This window comes from Mus caroli, chromosome 11, assembly GCF_900094665.2.
Source record: "Mus caroli chromosome 11, CAROLI_EIJ_v1.1, whole genome shotgun sequence".
Classification (NCBI taxonomy): domain Eukaryota; kingdom Metazoa; phylum Chordata; class Mammalia; order Rodentia; family Muridae; genus Mus; species Mus caroli.
In genome coordinates this window covers 62,207,372-62,216,037 of record NC_034580.1, presented here as the reverse complement: position 1 = coordinate 62,216,037, position 8,666 = coordinate 62,207,372, and the positions used below count along the sequence as shown (strand labels likewise).

General features: G+C 45.8%; 1 protein-coding gene across 1 annotated transcript in view; it reads right to left on the bottom strand.

The window, feature by feature from the left end:
* Gas7 (growth arrest specific 7) overlaps positions 1-8,666 on the bottom strand; it is a 232,847-nt gene that overhangs the window by 194,139 nt on the left and 30,042 nt on the right. The window lies entirely within an intron of this gene.

The following is an 8,666-nucleotide window of genomic DNA, read 5'->3' as shown; positions in this document are numbered from 1 at the left end:
TGTGTGTGTGTGTGTGTGTGTGTGTGTGTGTGTGTGTGTGTGTGAGGGAGAGAGAAGGAGGGGAGGCGGGGGGGAAGAATCACATAGAGATCCACAGAGAAAGAAGGAGAGTTGGCTGAAAAAAAGGTTCAGTGGCTCATGGCAATGGGAGAGGGATGAGAAAGGGATATATGTATATGTATGTGTATGTGTATGTGTATGTGTATGTGTATATGTATATGTATATATATTCAAATAATAAAGAATTTTTAATATAAGAGACATCCTTGGACATATGACAATAAAGACACCTAAGTGACCAATATACATATTTTAGAATATTCAGCATCAATATATCAGGAAGGTGCAAATGAATTATAATAGGAAGCTGGAGAGATGGCTCAGCAGTTCAGAGAGCCTGCTGCACAGTGAGACTTCAAGATTGGATGCCACAGAACAACACAAGTGTCCCACAGCCACCTGTAACTTCAGCTTCAAGGGATTCAACATCCTCTTCTGGCTGCACACATGTACAAATATTCTCTCTCTCTCTCTCTCTCACACACACACACACACACACACACACACACTACATCTTTTAGAATAAGGAAGAGGAATGGAGAAGGAAAAGGGGAGGAGGAGGGAAGGGAAGTGAGAAGGGGAAAGGGAGAAAGAGGGAGGAGACAGAAGTGGGAAGGAAAGAGGAGGAGGGAGGAGGAGCACCACCATAAGTGGCACCTGAGTGAAGAGTCAAGCATCTGCTTGTAGCAGTATGGGTGTGCGGCTCACAGTAGGAAACTGCAGAAACTTCGCTCTAGGAAGTGGTCATATTCTTCATGCTGACCAGATTTGCCGCACACAGGAGCATGCATTTTTTTCAAACATAAGAAATGGCCCTTGAGACAGTGCACTTGATGGTGCATAAATCCCACATGGTGAGCATCCTGGAACTGTACATCCAAATTCCTGAATGCTCAAAGTTCTGGAGCTTTCTGAGCACCACCAACACTGTGCCACAAATGGGAAATTCTACAAAATGACATTCTTTTCCACGCAGAAAATTATTAAAATGATTGTAGAAAACTACCCATGGCTAGCGGTGCATACAAGGTACATTTGAATCAAATAGACTTTTAGGCTTGGACATGGGCTCCACCCTTGCAGCATGTCAGTATGTATATGCAAACATTCCAAACTCCAGAGAAACCTGAAATCTAAAATACTTGTAGCCCTGGGCATTTCAGACAAGACAAGAAAAAACAAAAAAAGCAACCATAAGCCTTGCACAGCAATTGAGTTCTAAAGTTTTTGGGGTTAGGGTATGGCTATTTTTAAGCTTGGAAGCCTCAAGAAGAAGCAAGTCAGAAGGAAAAACACATTAGAAGCAGGTGTAATAAAATGTCCCTGGCCGCGTCTAGATGACTAGTGTATACGTGCACTATAAAGCCCTTTCAATTCTCCCATTGTTCTAGACTTTTTATAGCAAAATATTGAAAAGAACACTTAAAGGCAACATCAACAACAACAACAAACACACACACACACAACAAACACACACACACACACACTCACACACAGAGTGAATCATTGTACGCTCACCCAAATGACTAACATTCAAAAGGCCAGGGTCTGGAAATGGTTCCACAGTTAACAGTACTTCTTGCTTTCACAGAGGACCAGACCCTGTAACTCACTAGTGCCAGAGATCTCTGCAGTCCTGTAAGGTATGTGACCTCGTGTGGATGGTTATCGTGATTGCTCTCCTTCTGCAAAATCATCTCAAACTACACATTATGATTTGAGCAGTTTTCTGTAGGTAGGCTATGGTTTGAGGTTTGCAGAAGACCTGAGTCTGGTTCCTAGCACTCACAAGGTGACTCTTGATCACCTGAAACTTCTCTTCCAGAAGATCAAATACCCCCTTTCTGACCTCCAAAGGTGCATCCCCCCCCCGACTCCTTCCCTCTCTCCCTCTTCCATCCCCTCTCTCTTCTCTCTTACACACATACACACTAAAGCAAGCAAGCAAACAAACAAAGAAACAATGCATTGCACAGAGCCAAAGTGACTTTACTAGCCACTGATTTAATAGCCACGTTTTCTAGGCATGGGAGCTGGGGCTCAACACAGTTAAGCAATTTGCCCAAATCACCTAACTGATGTAGGTCAAAGACAAGTGCACCCAGCTCCTTGGGTAGCAGTCTACACAGTCCACAGCCAGCTTCTGCAGCCTTGCTGTGGTCATGGTGGTTCATCCTGGGCAAATAGCAGTGCAGGTCACATCATGACACCTTCCTCTATCACGTGGACAACCTTGTTAACATTGGAAGGGACACAGTAAGCTAAAAGCCATAGAACCTACCTTCAATTACTACACACACACACACACACACACAACCACACACACTAAGTGAGGAGTTAGGAGTATTTATTGACTCATAAACCTTGGACGCTAAGGCGTATACTGTGGTGTCCAGGTACTAATGAATCCAGATGTTCACACAAATGCTACCTCAACTGTTTTCCTTCTCATGCGCTCCCATGTATTAGCAAAGATATTCATGGCAGCTCCAAGTTCATAACCTTCCTACTTAGTGACCCAAGAGAGAAAATGCCTCTCTTTCAAATTGCACAGCGAGGGAAGAAGGGAGCTCACGAACCAGCTCGGGTTGCATGGGATTATGGGGATTTGCGTCAAGTCCAAGTCCACCTATAAACCGAAGCAGTTCACCTCAACCCAGGCAATCACTGTCTATAACGCCATGGCTTCTTTGGTTCCCCAGAGGGAAACTGAGGTTTTATGAATATCACAAGCTAAGGAAAATCCAAGCAACATAAAACCTTGTCCTGAATTCAAGCGTTATAATAGGAGTCACCACATCAAGAAAAAGAGAAGGCTGCAGATTTTGAACCTGAACTTCCTGCAGGCTCAAGTTCCCACGCACTTCAACTGACCACTCAGTAGTTAATCTCCCAGATCTGCTGCTCCACTCAGTCATGAAATATCACATCGAAATCAAACATGCCTTTCAGTCCAAGCCAAAACATCCAGCAAGAGATGAGGGAGCCAAACACTTCCAGATTTGACAATCTGTTCCTTAAAAGGTACCTCCCCAGCATCCTAGCTGGACCCTCCATTGGACTCCAGCTCTGAAGGTGTCAGTATTCCCCAGGCAGACGCCAGCCGGGTCCCTCTGGAGATGCGACTTGGCTTTGGACTACCCCTGCTTTGGCAGCCAGGCCTGAGAAAGCGGAACCCAGCACTTGATGCAGCTTGAGCTCAGAGGGAGGTGGACCAGTTTGGAGGACTGGAACCCCGCCCCCAACTCCAGGAGGGTGATGCATATTATGAATGCCGTGAGCTGCTCCAGTTCTCACTTCCTGGACTCCTTTAAAGAGCTTAACTCATCCTTCAGACTTTCCGAAGTCTCTCTCACTCATGACAAGCGCTTCTTGGATTTTCTTTTTTACTGCAGCCTTAGCAATTGAACTCAAGGCCCTGCGTGTGCTAGGCAAGCACTCTGCCACCGAGTTACATCTCAGCCTGATATTTAAAATAAAAACAAGCAAGCTGGGAACGTGGTTCCATTGCTGGGGAGCCTGTCTGGCATGCTTAAATTTCTAGCACCACAAAAAGAACAGGAGATGGTCGTGCACATCTGTAATCAGTCTCAGCCCTTGAGACGAGAAGGAAGACCAGAAGCTCAAGGTTATCCTTAACTACATTTGCACCTGTATGGCCAGCCTGGGCTTTTAAATTAAAACCCTATCTCAAAAATCATCATCATCATCATCATCATCTCCGCCACCACCACCACCATCATCATCATCAAACAAAGCCTAGCAAAAAAGGAACAGTATTAGTATTCTACTTCTATGATGTAGAGAACTGGAATTTGTAGAGGCAGAAGGTTGGAAAGTAACTGCCAGGACTTTGGAGAGGTGGTAAATGGGCAGCCAGTGTTGAATGGGGCAGAGGTTTGGTTTTGTAAGATGAGCATAGCTCTGGAGCTGGGCACAGGTGATGGTCACATAACAGTCGACGTGCTTCAGACCACTTAACTGTACTCTCAGAAACAGCTAATGTGACATGTTTTGTGTTATACCTGCCTCACTGTAATTTTACAAGTTAAAAATAAACGGACAAGGTAAATATGTTTTGGAAAGGGAAACAGATTAGAAGAGTCAGAGAACTAGAAATATCTCAGTACGAATAGGCATTCGGGGCTGGCTCCGTGGGTAAGGGCGCTTGGCACCAAGTGTGACAACCTGAGCTCAGTCCTTAAAACCCGCATGGAGAGGCAGGAGAGCCGACTCCTGAGTTTTGTTCCCTGACTTGCACGTGTGCACACAGGGAATCACACATGTATACATATCCACATGTGCTTGCATGCTGCCCTGGTCCACCCCTCCCCCCACCCCACCACAAATGAATCCATTTTCAAAAATTTTTAAAGTGCTTTAGAGAGGAACATGAAAGGTATAAGAAATAAAGGCACCAGCTAAGTGTCCTGTAGGCTGTGTCAGGAGTCTGCGTCTCTCTTCTTTCCACCTCAGCTCAGACTCTGAGTGCCCACAAGCCTTTGGCTCCCGTCTATCCCCCTAAGACCCCGACAATGCCCACAGCTTCGTGGCACTGACAGGTGGAGCCCATGTGAGTCCCACAGGCCCAGGACAGTGCTTTCTACCTGGATGACCTCAGGTAGGTCTCTCCACTCCTTGTCAAATGCGCAATTCCAGCCCTTCCCTCTGAGGATGAGAAAACAGAGGATTGCTCCATCAGCATGCTGTCTGGTGTAAAAGGCTTACTTGGACGTGACACGTGTCATGAACTGCATCCATCCTCCAAACTCAAGTGTTCCCAGTTTCTAACCTTTGCCCGCCTGTCGCCACCAGCTGAAGAACATCACTGAGTCTGACTTCATCAGCCTGGGTGAGGTATGGGCGTGGCCTGCACATTGCTTTCCAGTTCTCATTTAGAAATACAGCCCGGACTGGTGTTTTTCTTAGAGAAACCTGTCTAGATCACCTTTTCGTCAAGATGTCCCATGACTTCATCTGGTTCTGCTGAAGGGAAAGTTGCTAAGCACTGCTGGCAGAGACCAGCCCTCCAGGAGCTCAGGGAACCTTTGGCTGACAGACTGGAGAATTCTTGTGGCACTAAAGAGGTGCCCTCGTTGATCTCACCGACAATGCCTCTTAGGCATCTGGTTCTGTGGCCTGATTGTTCAATAGGCAAGCTTCATCCAGTGGGGGAAATCTGTTTGTTGTTGTTTGTTTTTTTTGTTTGGTTTTGCCACAAGCAAGCATCTTCACAAGGAAGGTCAAACCTTTCTTTTCCCTCTGGACATCTTAAAATAGAATTATGCATGGTGGCTCACGCCTGTGATTCCAGCACTGGGGAACTTGAGGCTGGAGGGTGAGTTCCATGTTTGCTTGAGCTATACAGGGAGTTCTAGGCAAGCCTGGGCTTCACAATGAGCCCTTGGCACAAAAGGAAAGGAAGACATAGAACTACCTATTATACTAAAGTAAATGTAAGTGAAGGGCCCATTGTTTACTTCTTCTTAGCTTGTGTCCCCACCAAAGTCCCCTACACACACACACACACACACACACACACACACACACACCTCAGCTCCCACGTAGATGAGCCTCCTCTGCTAGAACAGCTGGAAACAGGACACTCTGAGGAGAGCTGGTTTACTGTCCAACCCCAGGGCCCAGCTGCCCCAGAAAATTGCACTGTGACAGAGGCCACCTTAGATAGCCAGCCTCTGAGCTACTGGAGCCAAAGGCACCCAGGGTCACTTCCCTAAATGGGGACCACTCCCAGGGAGCTGCCAGCTTAGTAATGGGCATCAGAGTCTGTGCAAAACAAGCCAAGAGGGGCCTCTTCTTTCTAATTGCCTTCTTGCTTTTAAATAAAATATCCATTTCTCTTTTATAATGCATTATGTTTCTTCTTCTGATTACAACATTTACTCAGGTATTTTGAAGGAAAACGGAGAAGAAAGTTTACCAGAGAAAGCTCCAGAAGGGAAATAAATTGTCTCATAGCTCCTAGCCCGGCAATGACTGCCATTACCATTTTGATGAATCTCCTAACGTCTCTTCTACATGTATGTACACGTGCAAGCTTGGCAGTTTTATGTTTGGGTATTCTGCAGCCTTTTCACACCCACACCTATTCCCCTTACACACACACACACATACACACACACACACACACACACACACACACACGTACACTTCTCCCTTCCTGTGGGCTACTAAAAGCCACATTTTAAAGTAGCTGCTGCTACTGTTTATTTAATTAATTGATGCCTGGTAGAGGAGTCTTGACACTCTGAGTCATCTTCTGGACTCCATACATATGCACAAAAGTGTACACACACCCATGTGGAACAGTAACAGCAAAACATTCTCAGCATCTATTTTCACAGAGGACCAGGAAGGTAGTTAAAGGAGGTTTTTTAATTATTCTAGGTTTTTCAACCTTTTCTTTTTTTCATTATCAACCTTCCTAAGGAGACTTTTTAAAGATAGTTCTTTCCTAATTATAAATTCACTATGATAAAACTTTAATGCACAGACATACCATGGATCTGTTAACATGCTGCAGCCCATTGGAGGGCCATAAGCCACAATAGAAGTATTCTGTTCTTGCCAACCAAGAGCCAAATTCCTACCCCCTTTGGGTGATATCACCTCTATTCGGGATGCATATATTACTTGTGTGATTAAAAATTAATAAATAAAATAGAGCCAGTGAGACAGCTCAGCCAGTAAGGAAACTCACTGCCTCCAAGAATGACAACCTGAGTTGAACCCCTGGACTCCACACGGAGGGAAGTGAGAAATGACTCCTGTAAGTCTTCCTCTGATCTTCACACACATCATGGTGTGTGCACACTCACACATACAATAAGTAAATAACTACATAAATAAATAAAGTTTAAAAATTAATTCTTTGAATTAACAATATCCACACTCAGTACAATGTAAAATCTCATGACAGCCTCTTCGCTCCATAAAGTTAGCTGAAAGCAGAGCCTGTCAGGGAGGCTGACCCAGCTGCGACCTGACCTATGTTGAAATGTCTAGCTTTTAATATATGTTTTTACATATATGAGAATTTTGCCTGAGTGTATACATGTGCATCATGTGCCTACCTGGTGCCTAAAAAGGCCAGAAGAAAGTGTCAGATGCCCTAAAACGGAAGCCACAGACAGTTGTGAGCTGCCGTGTGGGTGCTGGTTGTCTGCAAGAGCCGCAAGTGCTCTTAATGGCTGGGGCACCTCCAGCCTTGCGCTGGAGTTTTTCTTGAACTGAAAAAGGTTCTGAGAACTTGTCAATAACATAACCCTGGGCCTGCAAACTCATCTCAGAGATGTGTGTGGTGTTCCTGGTTTCCCTCCAGAACCCCTGGTATACATAGTCAGCATACCAAAGATCGTGGAGCTATTTTGGCAAAGCCCGAGTAGGGTGAGCTAGTGGGAGAGAGATATGGGTGATGCCTGGAGCACACAGCTGCTCAGCTGTGTTCCATCAAGACATCATATGACCAGTCAAACAGTACAATCACAAGGTCACTCACAGTCAGGTTGGATAAGTGTGGCCCACTGAGAAACTGGAGTGCCCCTCTGTTTCGTGATAAGGCTATCTCTGTGTTATCAGCCTTGTAAGACTCCCTGATATCATCACCCATCCAATGCCTTGACATATCCAAAACTAAAGATTTAGTGGCTGGAGAGACGGCTCAGTGGTTAGGAACATGACACCCTCCTCCAGGAAAAGTATGCCCTATGCCTGGGATCCCCCACCTTAACTTGTGAGTAACCCTCTCCTCTCCTGGTTGGCCAGGGAAGACATCTATCCACAATGATCCCAGCATTGAGGCACTGCCCTGAAGAAGTCACACTACTTCTTGAGTCTGTCTTGTCTGCAACAAGCCTTATTCCTAGTTCCTCACATGGCCTCACTTGAATTCTTTCTCTAGTGGTGACAGGAACCGAGAAACACTGGCTAGAGATCTCAATCCAGTCTCTGTGCCTCTGTGATCTCCCAACCTTCGTCCTTGTAACACTGGAGTCATTGTCCAGTCTCCTGGGTTTCCCCTGACTCTCTGACTGCTCCTTCTCCTTTGCAGGCCTGTGGTCTCCTCCTGCTGCCTTCCATCCTTACTGTGAGAGCACCCAGGTTGGGTCCTCCAACCTACACAGTTTCCTCATCCCGTGCCTGATCCTATTCAACATAGTGGCTCAAAGCCTATAGACACTGTAACTCCAAGTTCATACTCCAGCCTCAATTTAATTTCGCCTTTGTACACAAGAATGATCTTTCCACCCATCGGGTTGCAGATCCCTTTAGCTCCTTGGATACTTTCTCTAGATCCTCCATTGGGGGCCCTGTGAGCATCTACTTCTGTGTTTGCTAGGCCCCGGCTTAGTCTCACAAGAGACAGCTATATCAGGGTCCTTTCAGCAAAGTCTTGCTAGTGTGTGCAATGGTGTCAGTGTTTGGAGGCTGATTATGGGATGGATCCCTGGATATGGCAGTCTCTAGATGGTCCATCCTTTTGTCTCAGCTCCAAACTCTGTCTCTGTAACTCCTTCCATGGGTGTTTTGTTCCCAATTCTAAGAAGGGGCAAAGTGTCCACACTTTGGTCTTTGTTCTTCTTGAG